Below are 20129 nucleotides of genomic sequence, written 5' to 3' on the forward strand. Positions count from 1 at the left end.
TGAATTCAAATTCTAATCTTATTGGTACAAACTCAGCTCACAGCCTCTGAAATATATTTCCCGTTATTTTTTTTTTTTTTTGCCATATCTAAGGAAACATTTCAATCTTCTCAGTGTGAGAATATGAGTGACACATTCTGCAGAAGATGACTCACTTCATGGCTTGTTTGCTTCTGCATCCTTTGATTGCCTACAATTCCCAGAATACCTGTTGACAAGCCCTCAAGAACAGGTAGAAACTGTTTGCACCTGCTGAGTGTTATCTGAGTGGGTGGAGAGAACAACAGCGTGAGCTCGTGAAGAATAAGCCCAGAGGAAGATGAAGAGCCTCGTTTCAGCTGCAAACACAGGACGCCTCGTGGTTCTCCTGCATCCTGGTGCAGTCAGGAAAATCACATTCGCTCTGTTTAAGTCGTAAAAGTTTATGCCGATGGACTTACGCCGCCGTTTCCAACTGATGTTGTAGTGACATTTTCCATTTGACCTGAGGTTTTTGGAGACTTTTCTGGTAGGTTGGCAAGTCTTGGGATGATTTGCTCTCTTTCCAAACTGATATATGATAGGCACATTCATTTTTTTTGGCCTACTTCGTGTTGACAGGGATGTTCTTTTCAAACTGATCCTCGATTCTACAGGCCTTGGGATGACTAGCAAAAATTAAACTTAGCTTATGAGTTACGTGGTTAATCACAGCTGATTCATAGATGAACAACAGCGGCAATTAGCTTTTCATATATGATCAGGTTAGCTTAAAATTATCGATTTTAAATTTGTTGTTGTGAAACCATTTAATGATGACAATGGCTAATGGAGGGTAGGTATTTTTCCAAGCCACTGTAAGATTAACATTACTAAAGCTTTGAATAAAATATAAAGCATATATAAATTACATAACATATAGAGAAGACTGCTATTCAATGGTCTCTTGCATTTCTTTTCTTTGATTAGTGAGACAGTTCAATATGAAATCTTAAAGAGAGCCATTACCAAGAACTTTAATGAATGACAATCAAGAATCTTTAAAATAACACTCTGTTGCTATAGATGCTGACAGCACAATCAAGCCAGCTAGTTCACCCCTGATTTGCTTAAAATTGTTCATTTGAGCCTCAGAAAAGAAACTATAGACAACTGGGAGAATTTAGACCGACCTTAGTTTGTCTAAAACTAAGGTTCTAGACAAACTACAGTTGTCTACAAAGACCAAGAAGGCATATGTGGAGAAAGTTCCAGCAGCTTCACATTTGGCTCATACTGCACCTAATGTCAGTCATTTTTTCCACAGTTGAAGAGGAGACAGGAAAGACAAAAGTGCATTAGAAGACGGGTGATCATCCTGCTAAATGACTTGCCACGCGGTTTCCTAGAAATTGATCTTGTTGCATGATCGTTAGTCTTTAAAACTGTTCTTATCTGCACACTTGACCACACGCGTGTCAGTGAAAACCTCTTAAAAAATGTCATAAATTACACCAGCAGATGAGCTGTAGCTGGTCGCATGGACTGCTCTTAGGATCACAGCTGGCTGGAGCGATCGGGCGGTAAGTGCACTCAGAAATCAAGACCATTATGTCGTGAATTATGTATTCGAGGGGCGAATACTACAGGACCCGGGAGTGGTGTGTGTGTGTGGGGGGGTGAGGGGTGGGGGGGGTGGGGGGGGGGGGGGGGGGGGGGTGCGTGTGTGTGTGTGTGTGTGGGTGGGGGGGTGGGGGGGTGGAGGGGAGTAAGTAGCCCTGAAATGCCTGTGGGCAGACTTGGAGGCCGATCAAAGTCGAGCTCGCTGTCCTGACACAAAAACCTCCTACAACGTCTCCCACTACCCCCTCCACCCACCCATTAACGACGTACCATTAAAGGCAACATTATGGCCATTAACAAAGCTCGGCCCCACCGCTTCCTATTTATCCATTAACCCTTCCTAATGCATCTCAGTGGCTAATGTTTCGGCTTGGAGACTTGGGGCTTTTGTTTCTGGAAGTGCATGCATTAGCTCACCTAAGCATCTGGGCTATAAATGAGCAAGACAGTGGCAGGGCTGATCAGAGGCTAATGGATCCCCATGTTTTAATTCCTGTCAAGATGATGGCCCATCTGTTAAAGGCCACAACTTCAATATTCAAAGCCAAGGTAAGACACGAGTCTGGGCAAATAATAGACAAAAGGGATCAAAACTTTCAATTGAGTAAAATGGAAAATAGGGGTGGGCAATATGGATTTAGAGTTTTATTATAATATTTCGTGGTATTATTGTGATAACAATAAAGACAAGAGTTATTACTTCTTGTTTAGGGAATAATTAGCTTTGCCAGGCAGCAATGCTTTGACTACACAGCATTCATAGCACCACAAACACAAACTTTGTCCTTGAAAAACATAGACTCCTTCATAGTGTCTTTATAGACACTTCTTTAAGTTCTATAAGTGACACTTAAAGATGTGTCACTTGTATCACCACACACAGAAACTGCAATTTTGAATTTACTTTTATTTATTGACGCTCTGCAGATAAATAATTGAAATTTATCATTCATCAAGTTTCTTCATTTTCACGATAAGCGATACGATAAATGCTCACCCCTAAGGAAAGAAGACGGAAATGCTGATCGCTGATCAGCAGAGTCATAGTCTAAAGGAGTTTGGCATGTGTAAACTCATCTTACAACACTTTATAGCGTTATAGTTCAATCTAATAACAGCGGAGCTAAGTTAAACACCTTCTAACCTCTGAAATACAAACTTTTAAAAGTATAAACTGAAAGCAAAAAAAAAACTGGTGACCTCCAGTCTTCTCAGAACTCTGTATGCACTGTAATAAACTTAACTCTGAGCACTCATCCATAAAGTGAAGCACCATTCAGCACTCTTACTCAATGTTTTCACTTCAGCAAATTAAACAGCATTAAATAAAATCCACTCCTTCAATTGGCTTATTCTTCCAAATGTTTGCTGTGCTGATGAATAGCAAGGCCTGGGCCTACTGACTCTACATTCAAGTCGATCCTTCTTAATTATTTTTGAGTAATTTAAGAATGATAACGTCCTCATCTGCCGAGGAGGTTTCAGACGTTAATAAACTGCATCCTACAAGCATCACTGAGTTAGCTCTGCGCGCCCGTGCCTGGTGATGAACCCACATCAACATGCAACGTCAGCATTTTTAATTGCAGAGACCTTGGCTGTAAAGTTAGGTAACCCTGCAGTTGCTAAACCGTATACAAGAGTGTTTTGCTAGAGTGAAAGCTGGAGAAAATATAAGAATTTTTTTACACCAAAGTCAGAAGACTGTTGCATGGTTTTTTAATAGACGAAAGAATCTCAGAGGGTAATTTTGGTTTTATCTGTGATTCTTCCTCCTTTCTTCACACTGACATAACTTTTACTGAAATAACTGTCTTTTTCTTCTAGTTTTTTTTTGTTGCAATAGAAATGATGGAAACCAGTAATGGTGCTACTGCAGCTATTAACTTTATCTGCTCTTTCATTTTCTTGCAGTGCAAAGTTTTCCTGGCCAAGTGATTCTGTAAATGGTAATGGTAAATGGTCTTCACTTGTATAGCGCTTTATCAAGTCCAGAGGACACCCAAAAGCACTTCACACTACATTCAGTCATTCACACACTAATAGTGGCAAGCCACTGGATTGTAGCCAAGCTACCATTCCCTCTGACCACCACCAGCAGGCAAGATGGCTGAAGTGTCTTGCCCAAGGACACAATGACTGCGACGAACAGAGCTGGGCTCAAACCAGCAACCCACCAATTATTGGATGATACTCCAACCACCATCGCCACGTTGTGTTGTGCTGAGTATCTTGTTTAACTCTCTCAGAGACTCAAGAGATGGGGTCATTTAAAACCCACAAGTTTTTTATTGTGTGCGCAGACCGACGGGATCGCAAAGACCCAGTATGTGCTTTTGAGGGTTTTTTTTTGTGCTTTCAGAGACCGATGGTCTGATGGGAGAACCCAACCGTTGTCCGAACTCGACATTTGCCGCACTTCTCCTGAGCGTTGCGCTAAGGGTCAAGGGAGACATCGACAGAGGTACTGTTGTCATTACCTATGTGTTCTATCTTTATTTAAATTTTTCTTAGAAAGTAATCCTGGCTCAGTGGGTCTCTACTTGACAAAGTCATTGCTGGCTTTGTCAAGATTAGTTTCTGTTTCATCTCCCTAAAAATTACTCCTAGGTCAAGGCCATAATCTTTAGCCACGCCTTACTCCAAGAAAGACAACTTGACTAGTGTACTATAGTTGATTTTGCTTCGTTGCTTCAGTGTTTCGATGTGGCTCTTTCTTGGGTCAAGGTGCTTTTGTCATTAACTTTGTGTTTATCCTTTCCTACAGAAAACATGTTTAGCTCAGTGCTTCTGCATTTACCTGCGTCTCCTATGTGGAGCCAAAAACAGAGCTAATCGCTGCCATGAACTCTGCAGACCCTTTTTAGACCCAATGAGAAATCTATTTTTGCCATTAACTTGACGAACCCTTCATTTTTTTTCCCCTACAGAAAGTGCATCTCTAATAGTGCATTTGTGTTATTTTTCTTTCCTCTCACGAAGACTGTTTGATGCAATCTGCTGGACTTGCTTAGCCAGATAGCTTTCAATCAAACCGGCATTAGACAAGCAACTGAATTAGACAGCATGTCACTATAATTTGGAATACATTTGACTAAGACGCTTGATCTGAATCTGAATACATAATTCCAATGCATTGGATTTATTTTCTTGACTTGTAAAGTGTGGTTTCTTGCAGTTTTAATTCTCTCCCTCGCTGTATATCTGTTTGGACTTCAGCCCATCCCTGAAGAATAACAACCATTCAGGTAATCCAAGGCTGGCGGTTGAGCTTTGATAACAGGTATCAGGTCACGTGGTTGTTGGGGTCCTCTGGTGTTTCTCCGCATTTGTGATGAGGCTTAGATAAGTGCGCAGAGTTTCTCAGAGGGCAGTACTTGCTGTCTGAAAACTCTATATTTAGCTGGTGTAATTAAAATTACAGAGCCCCCTTTCCTCTAGCAATCACTGGGAAGAATTAACCCAATTAAGGCTTTAAAAGTGCCGCCACAGTAATGATAAAATAAATGTTTACAGTCTTAAGAAAAAAAATGATAAGGCAGCGTCTTGGATAGCGTGATATGGTAAATGAAGCCAGCAGAAGGTAATGCTTTGCAATGATGCATATAGGGCCATTTGAATTACTGAGAAAATCTGAAGTGATATCAGTAAATCTTAGAGCGGGAAATGAATCCTTGCTTTCTTAAAAGACTCTCGCTTTTCTCAGTTAACAGGAAGCAGTAAAATATTCCTGACACATTCAAAACAAGCTTCTTGACATCAAAGTACTTGTCATTTCACTAGGTTTCTTCACAAGGTGTCACATCAGGCAGCAGATACATATATATATATATATTTTTTTTTTTGCATACAGACCGTAAACCTGCCAGCATTGCTCGCCTGAAGCAGCAGAGCCAACGAGTCTGGGACTGACTTTTAGATTAAGTATCTGCACTCCGGATTACAAACTGAACATAATTTGTAATAATTATTAGCAAAAAAGCTCCTGAAGCACATTAACTAGAAAAAAGTTAGTTGAATAATTTGCTTTTAAATTAAAAACGTAAAATTCTTTGATGATTGAATTGCATTAGATGTGAAATGTAGCTCTGTTTACCACACATGCAGATGTGAAGGTTGGCTGTCGCTGTCACGAAAAACAGGAAAATCTCCAGACTCTTTGATATAAATAAAAGACACAAAAATACAAACAAGCAATCTTAAGATGTCACCTTGAGCTGGAGATTGAGAAACAGTTCGCAGAGTGTGTGATACGATAAAGACAAAGGCATTTATAAAAATGAACGACAGGCAGGCGCGTTTTTACGGATCACAACACAGTAAAAGATTGAAGTAATTTGGAAAATGCCATCGTCTCGTTTGTCCAGCAGAGCAGCTCTGATTTCTTTGTTTACAGTCAACAATTGTGGCAGATTTCATATCACAGCTGAGAGAATGAAAATAAAAAGTGAAGGTTTTACTGTAAGTGCTAACTAGTTTTTCAAACACACTGCTGGAGATGAGGGTTTTTTCCAGTAAGAGCTTTAGAGACAGGAATCAGAATCCACTCAAGTCTTGTGTGAGATTTAAGAGATGTTTTTCTTTATAGCCTTTAAACTGATTTATGATTAATTTGGCTGCACATGGATAATGAAGATCCATTTGCACCCAAGCTTTAATGCACTTGCTGATGTCTTGAGATGTTGCACATAATGTCTTTCTAGACGATGTCATTTGTTTTTGTGAAGCACGCCTGTCCCTTGAAGATATACATTTTGAATGTAAGTATATTTCTTTGTAACTGTGTTCTCTGCAGAACTCCTCAAGTAGCATGGTTTAAGCTTCACCCAGTTCAAATTATGTAAAAACAAAATCTTTTAAACACCTTCTATTGGTAAATAGAAAAAGTATTCAACAGATTAACCCTACACTTTTCTCATGTTGATATTACAAGTATTTTTTATAAAACAGGAAAAGAAAAGAAAACCATATAATTTCCTAAATTATGGGGATGTTTTAAAATTTCATTTTGGTTTTAGTACGGATTGATAGAGTCTCAACAACAAAAACAGGACATGGCTAACGTAGCTAAATGAACTGGTCTGTACTTGAGTAAAAGTGACTGGATGCTTGCGATCCTGTTGCTCTGAATGGAAAGCGAAAGCAAAGAAAAAAGTTCACAACATGGGAATACTTTGTGCTGTACACCACATTTTACATTGTAAGATTTTACTGTCTGCAATCTTTTTTAAAATGTCCTAAAATCTGTAAAAAATTATCCTAAAAAAGTGTCAAAATTATGTGCAGACTAAATCATAAATCCTTTAAAGGGTCACGGTCTAACTTTGGTCACCAAATAAAAGTGCACAAATTTCTAACTTGAAATTGTGAGGCTGATTGGAATTTGTGCCTAAAAATGACTTCAGTATTAATGAACTATTTTGGGGGGGCAGTTTGGTGATGTGACCAGAAATCTCAAACATGATCCGAGGCAAAATTTGTCTTTGGTTTATTTAAACGATATATTTAAAAGAGGTTTCAATACGATGATCAGATGAAACCATGACAACCCGGGCTGCTGTTACTTTCAAACTAAATTGAAGCATTGATAATGACAGCGAGGTACAGCTCTCAGCGGCCGCACGTGCAAACAGACAGAAAAAAAAAAAGTAAGGTTGTGAGGGAAGCCAAAGAAAACGCACTCCGCCTCTTACTGGTGTTAAAATCTAGGATTTTCTTTTCTTTTTTTTACTGTACTGTGAGATATTAGCACAGCCGGGAGTTACAGATTCAAACTGTTTACACAACTGCTATGAGCTTTTGTTGAAGCTCCCGCCTGCCGGTGTGTGCTGCCTCCACAGCCCCACCCAGGCAGAACCAGCCCCCGCACCCGTGCACCACCCGACGGCAGACAATCCTTTGAACATGTGAATCCCCCCCACTGGTCACAAGGGAGCAGTTGTGCTCACGATTAGGCTATCTGTATGACCATATTACACTGTCAGGTGTCGCCTGAGGATACCAATCAAACCTTGCTGCCGCAACACAATCCTGTTGCGAGCAAATAGATCCTGAAGAAAGAAAGAAAGAAAGAAACGCCGGGCAGAGAAAATTGGGCAGGTGGGGGTGGAACGAGAACCCTTCTAATGATCGTCCCCTTCGCGCTTCATTAGACGTCACATGATGCGTGGATTGCATTTTCTTAATTCGAACGGAATGATTTATTGAAATATCTATATTAAAAAAAGTCTGATTAGTGTCTGAATTTAGCACCTGTTATGCTGCATTAATAACCTCTAAGTTGTCATGCTGTAAACAACAGAAACTACCAGGCAGAAATTTGCTCAGCAGATGATTCATGTCGCTCTCACCTTTTGTTAATAGAAAGAGCAAGACCTGTACTCTCGCATTAGATGGGTAAAAAGTCGTGTGTGTGCACTCGTAACGACAGAGCTGACCTTCTAACCCTTCACTGTGAAACACTGCCTCTCATCCCAACAAGGCTGGTGGGTATTAGGGGAGAAAGAAAAAAAAGAGATGGTTCTAAATCGTGTCCTGCTTCAGTTTTCTAGACACTGGGGGGGGTCCTAAAGCCTCTGCTGACTAAAAAGCGTAGAGAACGGTGAGAAGAGTACATGGAATGCAGATAATACATACAAAGGATTATGTACCTGCTTGCACATCAAATCTGTGTGGTTTTGCATTTAATACCCACGGCCGAGCGTCTGCTTTGATGGAGCGCTCTGAAAGGCTGGAGATTAACGTGCGCCGTTACGCTGCCGAGGCTTCCTTCGACTTCAGGACTGTTGGATTATTCGGTGGGATGACTGCTAACACGAACTGGGTGGAAGGTTTGACAAGTGGGAAACTTAGAACGATACAAAGTGGGTTTTTGTGCACAATAAACTTGTGTAAATGCTGGTTTAAAAGATGACACTAAAAGTGTTTGCTGCTTTTGTCAAATAGCACATACTGTACAACTGCCATAATAAACTAGGGATGCACCAGTCAGGCTCTTTCTGGCCAAATCGATTCCTAATTTTCCTGAAAGTCTAATGTGCAGATTCAATTTTTAAAAGACAACACAAAACAATTTTTGTTTCTTAACCCTCCCGCAGTATTAACAGATGGGGTCAATTGGATCCCATCAAGTTTTTTACTCTGTGTGCGGTCCAGCAAGGTCACACTGACCCTGCATGTGCTTATACCAATTTTTTTTTTGTTTGTGGGTTCGGGAACTGACGGTTTGACGAAACAGTCCCCCACCCCCTCTTAACCTCCGCCTTTTCCCAATGTCCAACTGTGCTAAGAAACCAGAAGGATGTAGTTTTAAATCATGATTTAAAAAGAAATGAAAAGATAATCCAAATTTTCTACATTAAAAAGTATCTGCTCTCCTGGCAGGTTTCTCCTGTTTTTGATTTTTTTTTTTTTGTCACACTTAGCTATTTTAGAACATCAAAACAATGCTAAAGGCACATAAAAATATTACCCGGATAATTACAAAAGGAAAACAACTGATTATTAAGTTCAGGGATATGCAAACCAACCTGGTCCTTTCTGGAAATATAATTGCCCTCTAACCCTAACGACCAACTGTGCCACTCTTGGTGGCAACAACCCCCATTAAGTGTTTGTGCTAACCGGGAATGTCTTTTCCTGCACATCAATGAGGAGGAAATTTGACCCGCTCTAAATTCTGTTAGACTGAAGCACTCAAACATTACCAGCTCATTTAGGGTCATGTCAGAGCTTCTTCAATTAATTTGTATCCAGGTTTTGACAAGACCACTCCAAAGATAATTCATTTTTTATGTTTTGTTTTCTGAAATTATTTACACCAGATGCAACAGGATGTATACTGTCCACAACGCCCAATTTGTTTGGGGAGGTGTGAATGCACATTAAAAAAAAAAAAAGAAAAGAAGAAAAAAAGGGCAATCGAACTCTGATATGGACCCAAAAAAAATAAAAAATAAAAAATTGAACTCTGGTCCCCCTATAAACTTAGGACTCGGTTTGGTTGAGATTCGGTTGAAGTTCATATGCATATGAGAATGCCAAGTGGACCAGAGACCACTGCAAAAGCAAAAAGAAGACTATAGTGCAATGCATTCTGGGTAAATACAACCAAAACAAACACAGTCAAGCACAGGCAGGAGGAATGGCTCCTTGTCTTATACCAAAGATAAAAAAATTAGGAAGTTGCACTCGGTATTTACTTTTTGAGGTTTTTGTGTCATTTCCTTCAGTGGTTCTTGGTGCAGCACCAGAGGCAATGGAGTGGGAAGGTTTTTAAAAGGGTTTGGTTTGTTTGACACAGTACAGTTGTGAAAACACCCCTAGAGATTATTAAATTGCTTTGAGTGAGAGAGTGAGGAAGGTCTTGTGTTAATTTTTGGTCAGGAGAAGTTTTACCCAGAATGACCAAAAAGCAAAAATCGAAGGAATCTGTAAGGGGGAGAAACACGTTTTCTCAGTGCTAACCTTGCTTGTAACCTTCTTATGATTTTTCTGAAAGTTAAATTTACAGACCAAACCACGTGGGAGTTCAGATTTTTTGCTACATCACATCCGACAATCGCCGATAAGAGTCATTCTAGCAGAATCTGGGAGATTCTGATCTCTGGCTGGCTCACTAGAGCATCACTGCAAGAAACCCAATCATCCTTTTTAGTCTCTGCTGTCCTTTTATGTCTGCAAAATTAAATAACCAACCATTTCAGTCCATGTCACAGTCATTTTGAGAACACAAAACCTTTAAAAATTTTATTAGCTTTGGCTATTACATTTTCCTCTTCCACAGCAACAAGAGGAGAAGCCATACATCAAGGAAAGTGCTTTTAACCATCAACCCTGTTGTTTCACTATTTCACCACCCCCTCCTATTCTGTGCAGTACACCCTGAACACAAGCAGAAATCGGCAAAAAAAAAGAAAAAAGAAAAGTCCTGCAGATCTGTCTGATTGTGAAATGTATCAGCAGCAGTGAAACATACCATTTCTTTAAAAAAATAAAATAAAATAATAAAGTTGCCCCCCGCCCTTTAAAAAAACTGTCAATAGGCAGCCAACGTCTTTTGGACCAATGAAAGATGTTGAAAATATCAGAAATGTGGCCTCAAGTGCTAAGACGTAAAAACCCCAATGGAACTGTTCTGTACAGGTTTTCCACCTCCAAGCAAGAAAGAGTAAAAAACCGAGTTCAGAAAGCCCTCTGAAGCAGACAGTCAGACAAAAACAGGGAAAGCCCACTTGGTTTGACAGTATTTTATATTTAGTCTTCATATACTGTAGTTATTCAGGCTTATTTTTTTTTACCTAAAACTAATTTAAGATAGCTCCCTAACTAAAAAGAACTGCAGTACTTTGCAAGAGTACTTACACCCTTAAACCTTTTTTGTTATATTTTGTCAAGTAGCAACCACAAGTAGAGCATGTTTTTTTTGTTTTTTTTACCCCTCCAGGGGGTCTTTTGTGGGCTCTAGTGTCCCTTATATGATAGTAGGCTGAAACGGGGAAGGAGAAGGGGGGAAGACATGCGGCAAATATCGTTGGGTCCAGGAGTCGAACCCGCGACGGCTGCGTCGAGGACTCAAGGCCTCCAAATATGGGTTGCGCTATCCCCTACGCCACCACGGCATGCCCACAAGTAGAGCATGTTTAACCAAACCGCGATCCTAGCGTGATGCACAGGAAAAATGCGGCAGATATCACGGTCAGACAAGGAGGGAAGCAAAGGGCGTGTCCCATCAGATCATCAATTCCCGAAACAACACACACACTCACACACAAAAAAACCCCAACCTTGAACAAAACTCACGTGGGGTAGAGTGGACCCCTTTTAGCACTGCAGAAGGTTTAAATATACAAACATTACAGTTAAATAACCCTTAATGAAATCCAATGCAACCAATTACCTTCAGAAGTCAAGCAGCAAATATAAAATTCCACTTTTCTGTAACTTACAGTCAGCATTGACATAGTTGTTCTGTGAAAGCTTCAGATGTTTTTAGAGAATGTTGCAAATCAACCAGCATCATCATCAACAAGCAAGACAGATCTGAAAGAAAGCCGAGGAGAAGTCTAAAGCGGGGCTAGATTATCAAGGAGCATCCAAAGCTTTCAGCATCTCACAACCTAAACTTTGAAATTTCAAATATCATGGCGTAGCTGCAAACCTACCCAGCAGAGTTTGTCCACCTAACTTCCAAGCCAGGTCAGGAGAGCATAAATCAGAAATAGGCCAAGAGGTGATGGGGGAGTTGCAGAGATCTCAGTTGTCGTGGTAGCGTCTGTTGACAGGACAACTATTTATCATGGACTACAAAAGCCTGGCCTTAATGGAAAGGTGGCAAGATTAGTGAATTGTTTGAAAAAAATAAAATAAAATTAACAGAATTCCCTGTGAGACTTGTGACAAGTCTCACAGTGGAAGGCACTTTGTCTACATGACACCAAAAATAAACTTTTTAGCCTGCATACATAAAATGGTGCATAGTGGAAAAACAACACCTTTAACATACCACACTCATTGAGGATATTGGTAGTGGTAGCATCAGAAAACTAGTCTAGTAAAAACCAGCCAATGTTCATAGGTTATTGGCTTTATACAGAAGGTCTGGGCTCTTGGATATTGAGAAATGATTGCTTCCTAGAGGCGTGGACTGTGTTGAAGTTGATCATTTTACCCAATCGATAACGTTTATCTGTGACGTATGTAATGTGTCACTATGACCAAAATTGCTTGCCCTGTAAACAACCGTCCCCCACTGCAAAGATGGCTGTTAAAGTTAATTTAATATTTGGGGGCGTGGCCAACACAGACTCATTGGCTTTGTGCACTCCCTGACCTGCCATTGCTAAAACTGCAATTCAAAAACAGACCAGAAGATCAACATCATTGTTCACAACTTCTCCTTCTGATCGCCGATTGATTCTACCAGACAAATCCACATCAGTGGGAGAAAGCCCATACTGTACTGTAAGTGAGATTAGAATCAAGCAAAATTGCGTGGGTAGGAAATGGCGACGTCATCAGAAAACAGAAAAAGACTGAGCTCGAGCTATATTGATAAGAAAAATAGGCTAAAATCTCAGTCTCCAGATGTGCAAAGCACACTGTCAAAACGAGAGCAAATTTTCCCAGCATGCTTAGTTATCCTTAGCTTAAAATTCCTAGGTGGAGTCTAACTGAACAGCTGCACATGCTGTTGTATCGTGTTCATCAAGATATGTTTTTTTTAAAGCATAGGAACCCAGAACTGACTTCTGTTTGCCATAGACAAGTCTGCTTTAAGAAATTGATGACCATTTGACCAGAGAATACAGAGCATAATGGTGAGGTGTTTACAGCCTGTTGTAAACCTCACAAACAGCATCAAACAAGCGAGGAGAGCTAACAGAGACGTTCATGTAAACAATGACACCAAAGTCAATAAGAGGTAAAAAGGTCACAGCAACAAGCTGTTTTCTGGCATTAAATGAGAAAACATGATTTATTTCTGAAGAGAAAAGAACAAACCAGCCAAAGATTTGGTTTCTTTCAAATATATTCAACAAGGGAGTTTAAAGAAAGACTTGTGTCAATAAAAATGCCGAGGTATTTACGAGAACCCACAAACTCAATAGGGGTGCCTAGTGTGAATTTTATGGAGGAGAACTGCTGGCATTTTCTTTTTATTTGAAAACAGCATTGTTTCACTGGCGTTTTCGAAAAGTCTTTTAAAACACAACAAATGCGACTGATTAATATAATAGGGCGATACAGCAAATCAGTGAAGAGGCTTTAATTAAGAGACAATTTCAGAAAGTTCAAGTAAAGAAACGGCCTCTTGTAAAGTTTAAAAGTTTCATAAATATTCAGTAGCGTGAAAATAAAAGGGCATGAACTTGCTCTGTAAAATGTATAAATACGCTGCAAGTTGGCCGTAAAGCCTGTTTTTCCCACCAGGTGGAGACAACAAGCCGTACTATCGAGCTACTTATAAGGACAACTTCATGTTTCCTCCCAGTCTGCTCAATCTGTCAGCCAAAGCTTCTGTGACGTAAACATCATCATCGCCGCGCACTGGAGCTTCCCAGGCCAATCACAGTTCACACTTCGGTGACCTTTTGGAGATCTTGGACTGTACCGATACAGATGATAAACCTCCCACTCAGCAGGTGGCGCCAAATATACAACATATGAGCAGGACAAGAAACTGACTTGGAGAAACGGTGCATCGAGCTTTACTGTTGAACCTATCTGAATCAACAAGAAGTACACAAAACTCCATTGATTTCATAAAATCGCTTATTTATCGACATTTTCTGTTTCATTTGAACCCTCCCCCCCGATTTGTGACACTTATCTTAATATTAATAAATATAATGGCGTTTAGTTGCACAACTTTACGGACTCATTCATTTGTTGTTGTTTTCACGTTTATAGCGCTGCTCATATTAGTCTCGATGTTTGCAATGTTCTGGATAGCGCGACGTAATTGACAGGTAATATATTAACTTGACATTAACAAAGGCACAGCGGGACGGATCATCCGGGAAATGATGGACAGGGAGAGCCTGACTAAAACTACCTGGAGGTCAGACACATTCTGGGGTTTCTGTCTGCTTATTTCCAAGCCCAAATGAGCAACTTCAAGTTCAAAAACGAGCCCAAAAAGCGCGACTCATTAAATTAGCTTGCAACTTTAAAAAAAAAAAAATAGCCCACAGCCGCTTATAATAATCGAACTTGGCGACAGAAACTCAAAGTAGTTCCTGTTTTTCTACCAACAAAACGCGCATCTCTCTCTTCCCTCCATTGTTTACGTTTCTGTCGCTGCTGATACTGTCGCATAGAAACGGCGATCACTCGACAAGACGCGTAGAGGAAATAAAATTAAATTCCAAAAGAAAATAGTAGCGCAAAAATGATTTTGATAACTGTAGTCTGACTACTGGATATGAAATAGCAACGCGTTAGATTACTCGTTACTGAAAAAAGTGGTCCGACGTCAGTAACGCGTTACTGACATCACTGATTATTACATTATTTCCATTAAATCAGTGTAAAAAGGTCTTCAAACAATATTATCGTTTATTGCAGTCATTTTTGAGACAATTAATCGCTCTGCAAAATTTGTTATTGTGACAGGCCTAAGTATGACTCAGTTTATTCTGAATACCTAGACTTTTGCTATTACCAAAAAGGTCACGAATTTTGCTACGAAAGAGTTTCTGTCAAGCTAGTTATTGGACAGCAAATTCCAAAACTCATTACTTGCTAATAAATAAGTCGACTATTTGTCCTTCAGATTCCTTATTTATATTAAGTCAACATTTTCTTTATAAACGCTGCGTTAGACTTACAGCACTATCTCAGATGGTCAACGGATCTTTCTGAGAAACCATCAGTATCAGTTTCAGCCTCTAGAAGCAGTTAGGAATTGAGTCACTACCTGTGGTTAACACACAGACCCTTTTTATAAGTACATGGCAGACATGCTTTTTTCCCCCCTCTGTGTTCAAACCACCATACTGCACCACACAGTCAAAGTTGGAATATTAGCTTGCATCAAATCTTCCAAGTCTCTGTATGGGGCTTGTGTTTAATGCTTTAGGTTCAAAAGGAAATGAGAATATTAAACAGGGACATACTGTTTGGATGAAGACATGATACAAGAAATCATTTTCTTAGATCCCCAGGCCACAGACCTTTTGTGGGTACTCTTCTACTTTTCATAGTTCCATTTTTAGCAGATTGCCAAACAGATTTACAACTAAAAGCTAAAAAAGCATACTCAAATATGCATGAGGGAAAGCAGAGCCATTCCAAGTAGCCTATATGGAAAATAAAAGATAAAAATATATATATATATAAACAAACTCTTACAAGCTCAAGCTGACATTGTGTTGAGTTGTTGTTAATATAGCGAACATGGCTACCAGCAGACGTAATGGCCTGAGATATGAAAATGCATTAACTACAAGACATTTCAATAAGAAATGGATTCATTCAAGCATGATATGTGGAAAAAAATGAAAAATAAAGAATAAAAGATGCAGCCTTGAGCAGAGAACAAACTCATCTATTTATTTGAAGCTCACAATATAATATTATCTGGGTAAACATGCTCATAAAAACATACCGTGGCTGTGATGCCGTCTCGGTTCGGAGTAGTCATTCGTGTTGGCTTTGTTTATATGAGCGTGCTACAGCAAGTCCTCCACAATGAGACAGGTAATCCTAAGATTTCCTCTCCAAAAAAAATAGGGGAAAAAAATGCAGAAAATCCCAGCTGCTACACCCTGGGGGTCTGTTCTTGTGAGCAGATTTTCGGTCTGTTTTTCAGCGGATCACAACACGACATCTCGGTTTTTCTGAATCTTTTACTTGATCCTATGGCGTCTTTCTTATTCTGATTTTTTCCCCCCTCAAACCACAGATTTAGCAGACTTAAAAACGATCTAGGGCGACAATCCGCTTGTTAAATTGTATTAAATCATTAACTGGAATCATACAACACCTGTTTCTTGTTTTGTACTGAGAGGGAAAAAGGCACCATAACCTGAAAGTAAATGAGGCCCGAGGGGGGTTATGCGTTGCTTTGAAATTCACTCCAGGTGCACACAGGCTGCTGACCTCCTAATACGTCCCATTAGAAAAATTAAGTTTTGCATCCAATTACAAGACAAGCATCTCTTCACCTCCCCTCGAAGGGTCTGGCAGAGGAGGCAGCTGAATACTTAGCAGCGGCGAAGAGTACTTTATCAGAAAACATCTAACACGTCCACAAGGAGGGCGCGAGCCAAGAAACATGGCCTGCGAATCTGAACCGGGGTGGAAACTCTGCAGCTGCCTGTAAGTGACGAGACAGTTTCAAGTCACAGTAAGCTGTTGTGAGGATTACATTTCCTCACACTAAATCGTGTTTTTTTTTTTTTTTTTTTGGCAGTTTCTCATTAGAAAAGACATGCCCCTAAGCCAGAAAGGAAGTCTTAGCTGTTCACTGACTAGAATGTAAGAAAAAAAATGCTTTTAAATGGGAAGAGGAGAAGGGATTATAATTTATGAAGCTGGCTGTTTTAGTACTTTCTTCAAACTATTTTTTTTCTTCCTCCAGCTACATATCTCATTTTGTTTCTTACTTTTTGCCCAATCACCCCCAATGGTTATCCTTTACTTATATTTTTGGCATGTTCATAAATGTTAGGTAATTGTTTTAAGTGTGCAAACCCCCTGGATAAGCATTACTAATGTTCAGTGGAACGTGTCGCTAATTTTAAGACGTGGCCAAAAGGTGTTGCAACTTGAGGATGAAAGCAGATTTCTTGTAATCTGCTTTGTTCTGGTAGTTTAGCAGAAATTATTTATTTGAATGGAGCACCAATCAGCCAGCCGAGCTTTGAAGTCAGAATATTTTCCCTCAGACCAAATAATATACAAGGAAGGTAAGTGTTATGGTAGTACATTAATGCCATCATTCTCAATTGCTTTATATCAAGTGGTTTTCATGTTTTAAATCGTGGTGGACCCATCAATTAGTCAGTGATGAAAATCAGCCAGTTTTCTCTCAATTAGCTTCTATTGCTAATTGGTCAAATAAGGAAAAATTTGATTCTTGGCTACAGCTGATGATTATTTTAGTAATTGATTACCCAGGCAATTTTTCATTTAACCCTTTTTTATACAATATTAAAAATACATTAAAAAATGCAAAGAAAAAAACATAAGAAAAGTTTGTTTGTTTTTTTGCTAAAATGCAATAACAGAATTCCTTTAATGAACACTTGATCATTTGTAGCAAAAGATGAATCTGCAGCTAAAAAAAACAGCCTGTGAAAAGCCTTTCAGCCCTTTCTGCTTAATTTAACGGCAATACTGTGTAGAGATAAACATTTGATTATTTTTTGAATTAAGTGATTAATAATTGGACAGCAAAAGATGCTTTTGAGGATTTTATTCTTTTTTTTTTTTACAGAACTTTAACCAAAACTATCCCACTTGAATTCTGGGTAGAACATGTTCAGTTTTTAGTTTTTTCCACCTTAGACCCAAAATATATGTACTTTTTGGACATTTTTGGCTGAACTGCTGCTCTGAACATGTCGTCATTTTAGAAAATTACCTTTTTTAAGAGTCTGTGTGTTTTGGTTAACGATTAATCAGTTGCTGAATTAGTTAACTTTTAATTCCATTATCTATTCACCACAATTAATCATTTTTCTTATTCGTGTTTAATCTGAACCAAAACTAAAAACTCACAATTTTCTTTTATGAACACACAAAACGGCAGCTTTGTTTGGAGTTCATTAAAAATTGTACAAAGGTTGCTATTAAAGATGCTGCAGGCCATTTTATTCTGAATGCTTTTTATACACTTAAAGGTTAAATTTAAATAAAACTGAGTTTGTGTTATAGTCATTTCAAAGATAATTACAACAGGAAGGTAAGAAATTAAAGGAAAATGGAGATTATCTTTGGCCGGTAATACCTTGATCACCACTAGTTCATGTCTGTTACTAGAAAATTTTAGTTAAATGTGTGATTTAACCGTTGTTGGGAAGCTACACCATTTCAATCTGTTTTTCCCAAAGGCACACTATTGACTTCTTGAAAAGATTCAATAGAGCCAAAAGTGTATTGACAAGACTAAGTGAGATAGACTAACCATTTAGCCATTCATTATATCTGCTGCTTAGATACCGCCAAAATAAGATGCTTTTAATTTCCAAGCAGAGATCTTCTCTACAAACCCGTCCCCTGTGACAGAGAGCCTCCCTGAATGAGAATCCCTGTCTCCAAGAACTTCAACCCCACCACTATAACCAGCAATAGCTCCAGGCGCTGCAGACTTGCTGCCACAGCCTGTGAAGGAAGGGATGGTGGACATCAGCGGCGCAACAAAGAAGCTGCTTTTAAAACGGCAAGAATGTGAATACTTGGGGGTCAAATGCCGACACAAACCCGTTGTTTCCAAGTTCCCAGGGGTTGGGACGTGATGGAAGCGGCGTGATGTTTCATGAATCAGACAAAAAAAAAAAATGGCTTGACGGCAACAGAGTGAATAGAGAGAGACTTCTTGCAAAAGAGAGTGATTCATGCATGAATCGCAAGACAAAACTCCTTGTCATTTTATTAGTTGCCTCCAGGCATGAAATGAATGTTTCACCTTCTTTTTCTTGCACCAAAGCTGTATCAACTTTCTTGACTCTCTTTAACCTCTAAAAAAGTACAAAGTAAAAAAAAAAAAGGTCCAATACAAACGAAATGAAAACTCCTCGCATACCAGGAGACTCATTAATAGTTAGAAGGGTTGACTTTAAGGCATAAATATTAAAGCTTCACCACTATGAACCACTTTTATATGGAGATGCAATGATCTGGATGTGCTGGACTGAAGAAATACCAAATACATTCGTATTTCAGTACATTTTTATCCTTTTGTTTTTTTTAAAAGAAACGTTTTAAGTCAATTCAGTGTTGATTTTCTGTATCTGCCCATGCTAAACCTCAGATATGTACGTCGGTATCGGAAGTTAAAAAAGTGGATTGGTGCATCTTTACTTTTTATGCCGGAAGGAGAGCAGTAACGGGAACCACTTTATCTCTGATTTCACCCAGACACCGTGACCACAGAAGTCCATTAAACGCTATTCATAAAAACAAAAAGTGGCATTAGCAAAACATCCTGTAGCTTCCCGTATACGTGTGATTTGCCAATTTGTGGTATTCCTCATTAGTCCTCGTGATTCATTAGCAATACAGTTAATAGGGGGGGTTAGAGAGGCAGTCGAAGAATTCATTAAAATGGAGCAACGCCTAATGGAAAATTTGAACAAAGATCTAGGCCCTGTTAGGGAAGGGTGTGGCGCCAGGCTTTTCATATGGAGCAGAGAGACTCCCTCCTCCCGCTTCTCCAGGTTGCACATGTGAAGTGCCGGGACCGGCGGCAGCTACTCCGCGCCGCCTTCCTCCTTCCCCCCCCCCTCCGAGGGGGTGTGTGCTGTTCCATATTAATGACAAAGAGAGAAGCGGGAGCAAGAAGTCACTATCATATACTCATTTGTTTAAAAAGAGCCCCGCTCACAATACAGTCGGCAGGAGTCCGCAGGAATCCAGCGAAAGCCGGAGGGGGATGCGTCAATGACAAAAGACAGAAACAACCTCACTTCTTTTTTCTCCGCGAAACAAGGGTTACAGAGTTTCAGAGCACCGTTCGTCTTTTACCAAAAACCCAAGACCGGCTTCATGCATTTCAATGGTGGAGCGTTCCCGCACAGAAAAAGAGGCACAACTGTGCAGAGCAGTCACCTTTCTGCTGTTAAGTCTTTAAAGCAGAGACAATAGATTTTGTTCTACTCCCTCCTCTCGGATAACAAATAAACCATTTGCAAGGCAAACCTGTGAGCAGTGAGGAAAGTCAGGAAATGTTGAGGGGGGATTTTTTTTTTATCTTTATTTTTACTTTACTCGATTCGTGAAGACTAAATAATGAGCTAAACTCAACAGTCTTTTTTTTTTTTTTTTGACCTGACTGGCTGAAAAGGCAGTTTTGGCAGAGATGATTAAAATTGAATATATCT

General features: G+C 39.5%; 1 protein-coding gene across 3 annotated transcripts in view; it reads right to left on the minus strand.

Annotated features, from left to right (window-relative positions):
- LOC116737620 (CD166 antigen homolog) overlaps window positions 1-20129 on the minus strand; it is a 74213-nt gene that overhangs the window by 45294 nt on the left and 8790 nt on the right. The window lies entirely within an intron of this gene.

Source organism: Xiphophorus hellerii, chromosome 18 (assembly GCF_003331165.1).
Source record: "Xiphophorus hellerii strain 12219 chromosome 18, Xiphophorus_hellerii-4.1, whole genome shotgun sequence".
NCBI lineage: Eukaryota > Metazoa > Chordata > Actinopteri > Cyprinodontiformes > Poeciliidae > Xiphophorus > Xiphophorus hellerii.